General features: G+C 43.6%; 1 long non-coding RNA gene and 1 other non-coding gene across 3 annotated transcripts; both read left to right on the top strand.

Moving 5' to 3' along the window:
- The first annotated feature begins 3,174 nt into the window (after positions 1-3,174).
- LOC142874959 (U6 spliceosomal RNA) lies at positions 3,175-3,282 on the top strand. Its single transcript, XR_012922547.1, has one exon. It is a non-coding gene; the product is annotated as a U6 spliceosomal RNA (small nuclear RNA).
- Positions 3,283-5,547: 2,265 nt separating this feature from the next.
- On the top strand, positions 5,548-12,777 carry LOC105879850 (uncharacterized). Of its 2 annotated transcripts, XR_012918985.1 has the most exons (3): positions 5,566-5,838; positions 9,313-12,332; positions 12,597-12,777. It is a non-coding gene; the product is annotated as an uncharacterized LOC105879850 (long non-coding RNA). The 2 variants fall into 2 exon arrangements; XR_001157907.3 differs by having other exon boundaries at positions 5,548-5,838; positions 9,313-12,777.
- The last annotated feature ends 1,634 nt before the right edge of the window (positions 12,778-14,411 follow it).

Genomic DNA, 14,411 nt, shown 5'->3' with positions numbered 1-14,411 from the left:
GAAAGCTTACTTTCTCATTTATGTTATATAGTGGGGAGTGGAATGTGGAAGACAAGGGTCATGGTCAGCTCTTCTTCTCTGACATGCAGTCATCTCAGCAGGTCCGGGGTTTGAGGCTGGTCGGCCTTCACTCAACATGCATTTACTGTGCTTCCATGAGATGGCCCAGACCTCTGCCCTCAAGATCAGCCCATTAGGGGAGCCAGGCATATAGGGGAGCAATGCTCTGTGATAGATGTGATGACAGTGACAGGTACAAGGCAAGGTAGAGGTACTGAGGAGGGAGAGGGTGAAAGTTAGCCCTGGAGAAGGGGTGACAGGGCTAGAGCAACATCCAGAGGGTCCTCTTCCATCCAGTATGAAAGGCCTAGTAGGACACTACCAGACAGCTGAATGGGGTGAGGAAGAGGGAACAGCATGTCCAAAGGCAGAGGTGGGACCACGCGCTGTGGCTCTCGCCTGTAATCCTAGCACTCTGGGAGGCTGAGGCGGGAGGATTGCTTGAGGCCAGGAGGTTGAGACCAGCCTGAGAGCAAGAGGAGACCCTATCTGTACCTAAAATAAAAGAATTAGCAGGACATGGTGGTGCATGCCTGTAGTCCCAGCCTCTTGGGAGGCTGAGGCAGGAGGATCACTTGAGCCCAGAAGTTTGAGGCTGCATTGAGCTATCATGACGCCACTGCACTCTACCCTGGAAGACAGCGAGACCCTGTCCCTAAAAAAAAAAAAAAGGCACCCTAGGCAAGGTTTGAGAAGGAAGAGCAAAGACAGAGGGCAGAGCTGCACAGATAGTTGGGGGAGGAGGAGAGAATAGAGGCAGAGACAGAGCCAGAGTGGGAGGGTGGGGGCTCTTGGGAGGCTAGAGTTAACAACTGCTGCATCACAGCCTGGCCACAGGGGTGGGCTTCAGAGGGATCCCCAAGGATCACACGCTGTGTTGTTCTAGCTCTTCAACTGCTGGTCTAGGCAGATACTTGCTCCTCTAGGAGATGGCCCAGGGGCCTATTAGAGGGAAAATAATTCTTTGGATTGCAACATGTCCTCTTCCCTCCCTAGAAGTTTACCTGCTTTAAACTTTCACATAAGAATAACTATTCCATGCAATCTTTGGATTGTCATTGACTCTCTTTTTTTTTTTTTTTTTTTTGAGACAAAGTCTCACTCTGTTGCCCAGGCTAGAGTACCGTGGCGTCAGTCTAGCTCACAGCAACCTCAAACTCCTGGGCTCAAGCAATTCTCCTGCCTCAGCCTCCTGAGTAGCTGGGACTACAGGCATGCGCCACCATGCCCGGCTCATTTTTTCTATATATATATTTTTTTATATATATATATATTTTTTTTTTTTTTTTGAGACAGAGTCTCACTTTGTTGCCCAGGCTAGAGTGAGTGCCATGGCGGCAGCCTAGCTCACAGCAACCTCAGACTCCTGGGCTCAAGCGATCCTACTGCCTCAGCCTCCTGAGTAGCTGGGACTACAGGCATGCGCCACCATGCCTGGCTAATTTTTTCTGTATGTATTAGTTGGCCAATTAATTTTCTTTCTATTTATAGTAGAGACGGGGTCTCACTCTTGCTCAGGCTGGTTTTGAACTCCTGACCTTGAGCAATCCGCCCGCCTCGGCCTCCCAGAGAGCTAGGATTACAGGCGTGAGCCACCGCGCCCGGCCTGTTTTTTCTATATATATTTAGTTGGCCAATTAATTTCTTTCTATTTTTAGGAGAGACGAGTCTTGCTCTTGGTCAGGCTGGTTTTCCTGACCTTGAGTGATCCTCCCTCCTCAGCCTCCCAGAGTGCTAGAATTATATGGATGAGCCACCGCGCCGGCCCGACTCTCTTCTTGATAGAGCACAGGCTTCAAGGGGAAGAGCGTGTGGATCTTAGGAGAAGCATGACTACAAGGTCTGTCACGACGTGGCCCCTGCGGACCAGGCCAGCCTCGTCCCCCACCTGTGCTGATTCTGCGTCCTTGACCACTGCAGACTGTGCTGCTATCACCACAGCTCACAGTGCTGCTATCAGCGCCAGGCCTTTGCCTGTGCTGACCTGTCTCCCCTGCTGGGATGCTCTCTCCTGCTCTCTCCATCCCTCCCACAACTTAGTGCTCACTGGTCCTCTAAGCTTCATTTAGGGGGTCCTGCCCTCCGGGGTGCTCTTACCCATTCTCTCAGGCTGTCCTTTTCTCACAGTGGCCACACCAGATTGTGGAATTGTTTAGAGGTCCATCTTTGTCTTTAGACTGTGAACGCTTGAGTGCCTGGCCACTTCTCATTCATGTCAGTATTGCCAGAGCTTATTCCAGTGCCTAGCACATGCCAGGGGCTAAATAAATGCTTTTTTGTTTTTGATACAAGGTCTTGCTCTGTCACCTGGGCTAGAGTTGCAGTGGCGTGATCATAGCTCGCTGTAACCTCAAACTCCTGGGCTTCAGCAATCTTCCTGCCCGAACCTCCCTAAGTGTCGGGATTACAGGCATGAGCCACCACGCCCCGCCAATAAATACTTATTGAATGAGTGAGGTTTAACTGCCTGGGAACTATGTAACCTTGGCAAATCACTTAACCTTTTGGAGTCTAAGCTCTCCTTATCTGCACAATAAGGTAATAATACCTCCTCCCTAAGACTGTTGTGAGAACTAAATGAGATAATGTACATAAAAGCATTTAGCTTGGCACTTGGCTAATAGAAGGTGTTCAATAACTTTTTTAAGAGCTAAAAGAGGATTCAAGAAGTTATCTGTGCCAGCCTCCTGCTTTTATCATCATCATAAAAAAAAAAAAAAAAGCTCCCAGTCTCCTCAATGTCCAAACTCTAAATACCTCTTTAAAGGAAAAAGATGGTGACCACGAGGTGCCTCCATTTAGGGCTGTAGATTAGACTGGGTTTCAGCCCTAAGAACAACTCTCTCAAGCACAAGGTCTCCAGAATGCATTCTGCCTGGGCCACACCTAAGCAGGTGAGCAGAGTTTGCATAAGAAACCAAGTCAAATGATCCTTTTAAGACTCTCCCAAAACAATAAACACTCCAGACTTCCACCACTCTCTAAATCAGGAAATAAAAATGAAATGGAATCAATGGTCCCAGACTGATTATGTTCCAAAGTTAGGATGTTATTTCTAAATTCTCACCCATCAATCCTTTTTACTTTCCACCTCCAAGATAATATCCATTTGCTGTGCTCGCTTCGGCTGCACATATACTTAAAGTGGAACGATACAGAGGAGATTAGCATGGCCCCCCCCACGAGGATGGCATGTAAATTCCTGAAGCGTTCCATATTTTTGTAACATTCATCGGGTGTTGGGCAGGTGGGAGGGGGCGGAGGGGATGGGTATATTCACACCTAATGGGTGTGGTGCACACTGTCTGGGGGATGGACATGCTTGAAGTTCTGACTTGGGTGGGGCAAAGGCAATATATGTAACCTAAACATTAGTACCCCTGTAATATGCTGAAATTAAAAAAGTAAAATAAAAGTATAATATCCATTTGCTTTTGTAATTGAGCACAAGGAAGGGTGAAGGTACCACAGAGCAAAAGGGGATAGGCGGGATAAACTGGCTGTTTTTTCATTGTAATGACTCTAGTAAAATAAAATCAACATATATTAGTGTCTTTGTTACCGTAATGTAAGCCAAAGAAGACTTTAACATCTGGGCACCTGAGCTTCCTCAAGTCTGGGGCTATTGAGCATGTCAGCTCAAAAAAGAAAAAAGAAAAGAAAAAGAAAAAGAAAAAAGTCCCATTTAGGTCTAGAGGTTTGTAAACCAAGGAAGCTGCCCAAATCCAGAGCACGCAGGGCCCATCCTCAAGAGGCATATCTCTGGAGAGCTCGTTCAATCTGGTTCAACATACATTTTCTGCCTACTTGGGGCCAGGTACTGTGCTAAGAGCTGGGGACACCAATACCAGCAAGACATTGTGTCTGTCTGCTCTACTACCACCCTCATTTAACAGGTGAGAAAACTGAGGCACAGACAGGCAAGTAACTTGCCAAAGATCACACAGTAGAAAGCGGGAGAGCCAGGATTCAAAGCCAGGAGAGGTCCTCTTGCAGAGCCCAGCCTGGTAACCACTAGGCTACACTGCCTCGAGAGGCTGGTCAAATACTCTCTAGGCGCTAACAAGCACAGAACTGCTGGACTCAGAATAGAGGGTTCATTCAGAGACAGATTCCACTGGCTCACACTTTAGGTTTGGCTAGAGACAGTTTATATTTTTGTCTTCAAACAAGAAAGGCTATGGTGGAAAGACCTGCTGGGTTTGCAAATATAAAGGCTGACATCACATGTAAACTATTTGGCAAAGAATCTGACTCTTGAAAGCAACTCATCAGATACCAGAAATACAAGAGCCAGAGATCACTTGACTAAGCTCAAGTATATCTGACTAAACAAGTACTGTAGGGGACATTAAAGTCACCGTCCATTTCCAAGATGATTCCACAGAGATTGGGGCACAGGTTTAAAATTTTTGAAAGAAAAGAAATCAAACCTTGACTTATAAATGAGCCATATTAAATGGTCTAACATTAGTAACACTCTAGTTGCCTGGCACCTAGAAGCACTATGAAGTGTTCATTAAATAAATAAATACTCTTGGCATTCTATATGTATCCACAAATTCAAACGACTGCAGATTAAAAATAGAGTCTTCAAAAAATAAAACCCAAATAATAAAAATAACAATATGACAATAAAAAATAATACAAATTTAAAAACAATACAGTATAACAACTATTTACATTATATTAGGTATTATAACTAAGGCTAGGCAGGGTGGTTCATGACTGTAATCCTAGCACTTTGGAAGGCCAAGGTGGGAGGATTGCTTGAGGCTGGGAATTCAAGAGCAGCCTGAGCAACAGCAAGACCCCATCTCTGCAAAAAATAGAAAAATTAGCCGGGCGCGGTGGTGTGGGCCTGTAGTCCCAGCTACTTGGGAGGCTGAGGCAGGAGGATTGCTTGAGCCCAGGAGTTTGAGATTGCTGTGAGCTAGGCCAACACTATTACACTCTAGCTAAGGACACAGAGCAAGACCCTGTCTCAAAAAAAAAAAGGTGGTATAAATAATCTAGAGGTGATTTAAAGAATATGGGAGATGTGTGTAGGTTAGTTATGCAAATACTATGCCATTTTATATTAGGAACTTGCAGATCCATGAATTTGGGTATCCACCAGGGAGGAGGGTCCTCAAACCAATGCCCATCGATGCTGAGGGATGACTGTTTATTTATTAACAAAGTTATATTGCCTGGAAACAACTGTATGAACTAGCAAATGTGGGAGGTGACCTCATGAAACACATCCATGATCAGGTGACAGTTGAGTGTATTTTCACACCCATTCCCCCAACTGGCCTTAGAAAAATTATTAATTTCTGAGCCTCATTTTTCTTGCCTGTTAAATGAAAATTATAACAATGACTAACCTGAGTGTGTTGTTATGAGTTCCAAATGAGACTAGCAAGACACTAAGGATGAAAAATGTCGTAACTATTCCTATTAGTCCTTATTGGGAATGTGGGGAGTGACAGGACTGGAGACATGTCCTGAGACAGAGAGTTGAAGTCCTGGTCCTGCTGCCCAGGATTATCTGCCCTTCTCCCCTGCGCCCTTCCTGGCACAGCCCTAACCCTAGCCACGGCCCCGCCAAGCAGGGAGCAGGCTAGAGCTGTGTCCCTGGCACCGGGCGTTGGAACACAAAGTTCCCTTTCTCGCTTTCAGAATCAGGGTTGAAGAGTTACTGGCAAGAGCAGAACAATACACCCCAAGCATCAGACTGGCAACATTCTGGATTAGACAGACTCATGGACTGCCCTGAGGACCCAATGACCGAAGGTAACCTCATTTCTGTGGGAACTGGCATTGTGAGTTTTAAAAGTCTGGCTTTGTAAATACACCTCAGAATACAGAGGCTATTCCAGAAGTCAGGACTGCGTGTACAGACCAAATAGAACTGCTAGAACTACCCACAAAGCGTTCCTTTTTCTTTTCACCCTTTTATTTTTTTCTTTCTGGGAGAGAGTCATAGTTACTTATTGATTTGTCTCTAGGATTAAATCAAAGCTGAAAACGAAAGTGACTCAGCAAAAATATGTGAAAGACAAAACTCCAGGAAGCCATGTGTAGGAATTAGCTGCCACAGAAGGTAAAAAGCATTATAAAGCAATCAAGGAGAGATGCCGCTGAAAGGGAACGTGAGTTCAAGAGGAGAGCAGACACCTGCAGGTAGATGGCAACCCTTTGCAAATGCAGCTTTTAAGCAACCTTTCTGTATGTCGTCAATAGCAGGGCTCGGATTAATTCTATCTAGAAGTATTTAGAATCGGTTTCTTTATCTGTAATAATGTGAGAAAGTAACTAACATCAGATGTTATTTCATTTTCATTCCCTATAACTCCAGCAGGTGGGTATTATTATCTCCATTTAATAGATAAGAGAACTGAGTCTTTGGGATGTTGTGTAGTTTGCCCAAGTTCATGCAACTATAAATTGGTGAAGCCATTTTAGAGTCATTTGACTCTAGTCTGTGGTCTTTCCACCACACCGTGTTGTCTCCACTACATACCCCTGTGAAAGAGCCACACTGCTAAACTGAAAGGTAGACCAGAAGGGAAAGAATCAGTTTGGAAAGTAGAATAACATTTGGTTCTTATGCATTTAGAAGGGAAGTTCAGTTCACCTTGGAATGACACCTTAAGCTGTCTGACAACTGATGGATGTTTTATCTGGCAGATGCTGGTCTTTCTGGCTCACTTATTTATAGAAAAATCATTCATTTATTCACATATATTATATTTATTGTACTATGAATTTTTCTAGGTGATAGGTATAGAAAGACAAGAAACACTGCTATGTTCCAAAACTTACATGCATGTTATATATCTTCTTTTCTATGTATCAATTATAGACTAAAGAAGCCTACCTGCTCTGGGGCTTTGTTTCCAGCTGGGCTGTAGAGGACTAATGGGAAGCACTATAGGGACTGAATGAGAAGTGCTGGGGTTCACAGAGTGGTCAGGGCTTTGATGAGCTTGTGCAATTACTCCCGAGGCAAATTCACATCCATTTGCAGATAAAGCATCCTAGAGGAAATCATTTTCACGATTTGTAATATTTTCATATTTCGAAATTGTTTTGGCAACAGATTTATACAATAGAGACCTGTGCCAGCCAGGGGTAAAACCAAATGAGAAGGCCGGGCGCGGTGGCTCACGCCTGTAATCCTAGCACTCTGGGAGGCCGAGGTGGGCGGATCGCTTGAGGTCAGGAATTCGAAACAAGCCTGAGCAAGAGCGAGACCCTGTCTCTACTATAAATAGAAAGAAATTAATTGGCTAACTAATATATATAGAAAAAACTAACTGGGCATGGTGGCGCATGCCTGCAGTCTTAGCTACTCAGGAGGCTGAGGCAGCAGGATCGCTTGAGCCCAGAAGTTTGAGGTTGCTGTGAGCTAGGCTGACACTCACTGGTGATGGCACTCACTCTAGCCTGGGCAACAAAGCAAGACTCTGTCTCAAAAAAAAAAAAAAAAAAAAAAAATGAGAAGAGCGAAGTGGACTGAGTATGGGATCAAATCCCGAGATGGTTCCAATCCCCCAAAGACATAGGATATCCCAGCCGAAGTCCTCCAAGGCAGAAGACCTCCTGGAGCTGAGGATCACAGATGGGTTTTACTACTATGCACAGGGCTAGGCCATCCCTAGGAGGGTTTGAGCCTAAGAGTGAACATTTTGCATGGGATCTCTGTTCTGCCAGCCCCAAATTTTTATATGTGTGAAATATGGTTTAAAGGATTGAGTACAGGCTAAAGCAAACAGAAGGAACTAGTAGACATAAGCATTAGAAAAATTGTACATAGATTCATTTATTAATTTATTTATTCCTTCAACATTTAACCTCCAATAGGGTCCTTGCTTGAGTGGGGCATACAGAGATGAATACACCTCTCAGCTCCAAAGAACACATGTCCTAGTGGGCTGACAGGTGGATTAGGCATGAATACAGACAGGTTCATGCAGGTGAGCAGAGCCCAGAGGGGCTGCTGGAATATATTAGGGTGGGCTTAACTCTGCTGGGGGTGGAGAGGGACAGTAATGCTTGAGTTTGATTTTAGAAGAAGAGGAAGAAGGTACTGAAAGCAGAGAGCAAGGCAAGTGCAAAGCCATGTAGCTGGAAAGAAGCTGACAGGTTGAGGATGGAGAAAGCAATGTGTGGTTGGAAAGCAGATTCCCTGGCGTGGGAGATGAGGCTGCAAAGGAGAGCAGGGACAGATACCGAAGGGCTGTTGCTCACACTGAGGAGCCTGGAAGGTGATGAATAAACAATGAGGAACAAACCATAAAAAGCTTTAGGCCTAGAAATGCCGCCATCATATTTGCATTTTAATAGATCACTGAGAAAGCAGTGAGAACGATTATAAAAGGCAAAAACAACAGTTGGGGGGGACTACTTAGACAGCTACAGCAATAACTTGGCACAAGTAATATGAACACATTTTTGTTATCAAAAATTTCAATAGTATAGAAGCTATTACAGAAGTAACACATTAGCCTACGAATGAATATTTAGTTTTTTTTTCTAGTTTTTTAATTATAAACTATGAACATGCTTTTATAGATGCTCAATAAATTGCTTTTGAAAAAAGATGACTTCTTTTTTTTTTTTGAGACAGTCTCACTCTGTTACCCAGGCTAGAGTGCCGTGGTGTCAGCTTAGCTCACAGCAACCTCAAACTCCTGGGCTCAAGTGATCCTGTTGCCTCGGGCTCCCAAGTAGATGGGACTACAGGTGTACACCACATTGCCCAGCTAATTTTTCTATTTTTAGTAGAGACGGGGTCTTACTCTTGTTCAGGCTGGTCTCGAACTGCTAACGTGGAGCAATCCACCTGCCTCGGCCTCCCAGAGTGCTAGGATTATAGGCGTGAGCCACCACACCCAGCCAAAAGATGACTTTTTGTTTTTATTTTATTTTTTTCGCAAGGGGGTCTTACTCTGTTGCCAGGCTGGAGTACAGTGGCTATTGACAGGCATGATCACAGCTCACTGCAGCTTTGAACTCCTGGCCTCAAGCAATCCTCCTGCCTCAGCCTCCCAAGTAGCAGGGACTAAAAGATGACTTCTTAAAATGGTCTTTAAAATGCTAGATGACCATCTTCTTGGCATGGCTAACAAGATGTTTAGTATTCTTCACTAGTCATGTAAAAAAAGAAAATCCCTTTACTTGAGAGAAGAGAGAATTCATAAGAAAAGTCTTAAAACCATAGTGGTAGATCCATTTTCAACTTCTCTTTTCCTCCCTTCTTAGGCTATACACAAGTAATATGAAAGCATGTCACAGGCACAGGTGGGAAGATATGGCTGGAATCTCCTTCACCAAGCAGCACTAATGTAAGAAACTTCTTCACGGATACGTGAAACAAATGCCTTTCTTCTTGGCCCTCACTGCTAAAGGAATGTGGCCATAGGAACTATAATAGCCATCTCGCCCAGTCTCCTGCCAGATCTGCCTTAAAGCCAGTCCGTGCCAACTATAACAACCTTTCTGGGAAGGAGATTTCATGGAGTCTGAGTAAAACTGTTTGAAATGATTATCAGCCCATACTTAAAGAAAATATACTTTCTGCAATTTTCAGAAGAGAAAAATCATGGAAAGGAGATGTCATACTCCAAGCAGATTCAGCTAAGGAGGTTTTAATTCACCTGCAGCTCTGTTCTTAAGTTTGGATCACCAACTGGTCACTCTAAAGCCCTCTCTTCTCGTATCCCAGAGCCCAGTGCTTTTTTTTTTTTTTTTTTTTTTTAATAGAAAACTTCCTTAGAACCAGTGCTCTTGACTGTATATCAGGTGGATATTTCTCATGTCTCCAAATAGACTGGGAGATCTTGGACAGCAGAGATCACAGCGATTCAGCTCAGCCACTAACTTGTTGGGTGATCTTTTAAAATCTAGGCCACTGGATGGTAGGGTAAGGGAAATGCTGTAGCCACAGGAGTTCAGCCAAATCTTTTATTACATCCTTTCAAATTAGGTGGAGAAATGTCAGCTGGGTGAGAACAGAACCAATCCACCCACCTTAGTGTTCTCATTGATTGGATCCATGGGAACCCAGAGGCAAGACTTTACACAGGCTGTTGGTCAACATTTTGCCCATGACTTGGCTGAGTACAATGACAAGCTGAGGACTCTGCAGCTGACAGGAAGCCAAAGGAGACAGCAAATAGAGAGGATGTCAGTATCAGAATCCAAAAAGAGCCTGACAGGCCAGAGTAATGGGGAGAATCCTGCAAGATAAAAGTTAACAGGAAATAAAAGGCAAGTATAGTGCACAGGCACGAAGTGGGCTTTTCAGAGCACACGTGCAAAGGACTTACGACTAGGTTAATGTGTGAGGACAGAGATGTGCTGAGATGATTACAGGCCATACTTACAGAAGCATAATGATGTTGAGAGTAAGAGAGGTGACTGATCTGAGCCACTTTATGCCAGTCTGGCCACATCTGAAGATTTCCTATGCTAGGCACACCATTTTTTTTTTTTTTGCAACAATCCAGTTCTTATTGAAAGATAGGCACACCATTAAGAGAGCAAACATATGGCTAGGCATGGCTCATGCCTGTAATATGAGCACTTTAGGAGACTAAGGCAGGAGGATTACTTGAGGCCAAGAGTTCAAGACCAGCCTGAGCAACATAGTGAGACCTTGTCTCTAAAAAAAAAAGGAAAGAAAGAAAGGAAAAAAAAAATTAGCCAGACATGATGGCATGTCCCTGTAGTCCTAGCTACTAGGGAGACTGAGGCAGGAGGATCACTGGAGTCCAGGAGTTTAAGGCTGCAGTGAGCTATGATTGTGCCACTGCACTCCAGCCTGGGTGACAGAGTGAGACCCTGCCTTAAAAAAAAAAAAAAAAAGAAAAGAAAGAAAGAAAAGACATAGAGGTGTGTATAGGACAGTGAAAGGACTTGCAATCATGTTTTAAAAAGAATAGTTGAAGGAATCGAGGATTTTACCTAGAATTGAGGATTAAAAGACAAAAATATTTATGGGAACATTATCTCTTTCTTGAAACATTTGCAGACTTGACAGGCGGACATGGAATGAAGTGACACCATTTGGCAAGAACATTACAGAGTTAAGGCATTTCTTATAGAATGCTAGGATAGGTGGCTGAGGCCCTTTCCAGTTCAGAGGCTGAACTTATCCCTCTGACATGTCACACGGACCCTCTGTGTCTTAGTTTCCTTATTATAAAATGATCTCTAAGCAGAACTCTGATCTCAAAGCCCTTTTTCTGCTCTGACAATCTGTTTCTGTAGCTCTTTTTCTTTGGATTCATCCACAGGTTTGGGTACATATGGACATTAATAAATACTTGTTGCCAGGCTACCTAGTTCTGTTAAACGAGAGGAACGGAAAGAGTGCATGCTGTTCTTGGAGATGCTATATGAAGATGGACAACCTGCTGTTATGGGTCAAACTGTGTCCCTCCAAAATTCATATGTTGAAACTAAGACACAGAGGGTCCCTGTGACATGCCAGAGGGATAAGTTCAGCCTCTGAACTGGAAGGAGCCTGAGCCATCTATTCTAGCATTCTACAAAGGATGACATCCCTCTATAATATTTCTGCCAACTTCATTCCATGTCAGCTCTGCAAATGTTTCAAGAAAGAGATAATGTTGCCCATGCTTCAGAATGTGACTTTATTTGGATAGAGTCTTTAAAACAAGTAATTAAGTTAAAATAAGTCATTTTTACTGTTTCTGGATACTCTAAAAAAAATAAATAAATAAAATAAAATAGGTCATTAGGGTGGGCTCTAATCCAATAAGAATGGTGGCCCTTGTTAAACAAAAATTATAGGGGGGAGGCATTGTTTTGAACTGAGCCCCTGTACTAGGCCTCAACAGACCAGATTAAACCAAAATGGAGTCAGTCATGCTAAATGTCACATGATCAAACTGAAACTTTGAGGAAGCAGATAGGCCTCAAAACAGACTTTTCCTGAAAACAGGAGATTCTAGTCTATCTGAGTCAGCATGATGCTTTAACCTTTACAAAAAAGTAACCTGAAGTAATCTGATGTTAACCAATCAGTTCTGTTACCTTGTTCCCAACTTACAAAACCTGCTGTTCTGACACTGCCCAGTGGGAGCTCTCATTCTATTTTTTTATTGTTGTTGTTGTTGTTTTGGTTTTTTTTGAGACAGAGTCTTGTTCTGTTGCCTGGGCTAGAGTGCTGTGGCATCAGCCTGGATCACAGCAACTTCAAACTCCTGGGCTCAAGTGATCCTGTTGCCTCGACCTTCCAAGTAGCTGGACTACAGGTGCACACCACATTGCCCAGCTAATTTTTCTATTTTTAGTAGAGGGGGGAGTCTTGCTCTGGCTCAGGCTGGTCTCGAACTCCTGATGTCAAGTGATCCTCTTGCCTCTGCCTCCCAGAGTGCTAGGATTACAGGAGTGAGCCACCATGCCCAGCTTTATTCTATTTTGTGAAATGGAGGCTGCCCTGATTTATGAATTGCAAATTAAAGCTATTAGATCTATAACTAAATTTGTTATAATTTTGTCTTTTGACACCTTATAAGAAGAGGAAATTAGGGCCCAGGCAGGTGCAGAGGGAAGACTATGTGAAGACACAGGGAGAAGATGGTCATCTATAAGCCAAGGAGAGAGGCCTCAGAAGAAACCAACCCTGCCAACACCTTGATCTTGGACTTCTAGCTCCACAATTGTGTGAAAATAAATTTCTGTTGCTTGAGCCTCCCAGTCTGTGGTACTTTGTCATAACAGCCCTAGGAAAATACACCTGCTATTTTCACCTCTCTTTGCCCCTACATGTGTTTGGGAGAATAGGAATGGGAAGGTTTTCATCATGAAACCCTCTTCTAAAAGTACCCAACTATAAAGACACTTCTAAGGTTTACATGTAGATGTTACCAGTCCCTCTCAGAAATATGATGCATTTTCCTCTGGTTACAGATTTTGCAATTAGAACAGACTCTAGACCAGAGATTCCAGACTAGCACTCATCCATGGTTTGAATCTGGTTCACAAATAGTTTTTTTTTTTTTTTGGTCCCTACAAATACTTAATATTCTTTTGAAATAGTGGTGACCATTTAAAACTTGAGGAGCTTTCAGATTAACACCCAGATTTCTGGCTTCTCTTAGAAAACAAGATCTGTCTTCACCAGGCCTTCCTGGCAACAGTCTGTGGGAATGAAGCAATGGTCCCTTCTTCAGAAGGGGCCTGCACTCGCCCCTAACCTACAGGCCCCCCCAGCCCACTGCATTTGTTTACCTGGCCTGTTCAGTATTTGTATCTGTGACTCTTGTTGACTAAAAAGGCCAAAAATTGTTCTCCTCCACACTTTAGAAGATCATCACAGAATGTCTTAATAGCAAGAGATATGGCAACTATGATTGTGATATTAACTTTGTATTTTATTCAACTAGCAACGCCTATACTACATTTGATTTCTTGGTTCTCAATTAAAACCTGGGCACAGGCCGGGCACGGTGGCTCACGTCTGTAATCCTAGCACTCTAGGAGGCCGAGGCGGGTGGATCGCTCGAGGTCAGGAGTTTGGGACCAGCCTGAGCAAGAGCAAGACCCCATCTCTACTAAAAATAGAAAGAAATTAATCGACCAACTAAAAATATATAGAAAAAATTAGCCAGGCATGGTGGCACATGCCTGTAGTCCCAGCCACTCGGGAGGCTGAGGCAGGAGGATCACTTGAGCCTAGGAGTTTGAGACTGCTGTGAGCTAGGCTGACGCCATGGCACTCTAGCCCTGGCAACAGAGTGAGATTCTGTCTCAAAAAAAAAAAAGAAAAGAAAAAAGCTGAGCAAAACTAAGAGTGTGATACCATAAGAAAGGGTCATTGAAGCACGGAGAGCTAAGGTTTAGGGAAGACTAAAGGCTGGAAATCAGAGGACTAGCTGAACTTGGCTTCTGGCAGCCAGGCCAGAGGTTCCAAGCAATTAGCAACTTGGTATGCAAGTACTGCATTTGCAAAGGATAATTTAAATTGCCAAAACCAACAAGGAAATGTTTCCTGAAGCTCTCCAGGATTGAAAGCAGTAGAATCAGACATAGGGCATGGCTAAGGACACTGTCTCTCTGTCATGCTTCTCTGAGATGAACTGACACTATTAGGCTGCGGGCTGCATGAAATGCCTTCATCTATTCTCTTTGTAGAACACGCAAAAAAACTGATTTAAGATCTGCTCAGTCAAATTCTAAAACATTAGGAATGGCTCAGAAGAGCTGAAACAGTCTTCGTTGCAGGTGAAAGGGCTGTGCTCCCTGAGACATGAACAACCTTAATTACCATAAAAGGAATTTACGAGCTTACAAGGAAGCCAAAATCACCTCAAAAGATGGAAGGAAAGAGC

The sequence above is a fragment of the Microcebus murinus genome, chromosome 1 (assembly GCF_040939455.1).
Source record: "Microcebus murinus isolate Inina chromosome 1, M.murinus_Inina_mat1.0, whole genome shotgun sequence".
NCBI classification, from domain to species: Eukaryota; Metazoa; Chordata; class Mammalia; order Primates; family Cheirogaleidae; genus Microcebus; species Microcebus murinus.
The sequence above is the reverse complement of the archived record's forward strand: the minus strand, read 5'-3'. Positions and strand labels throughout refer to the sequence as shown.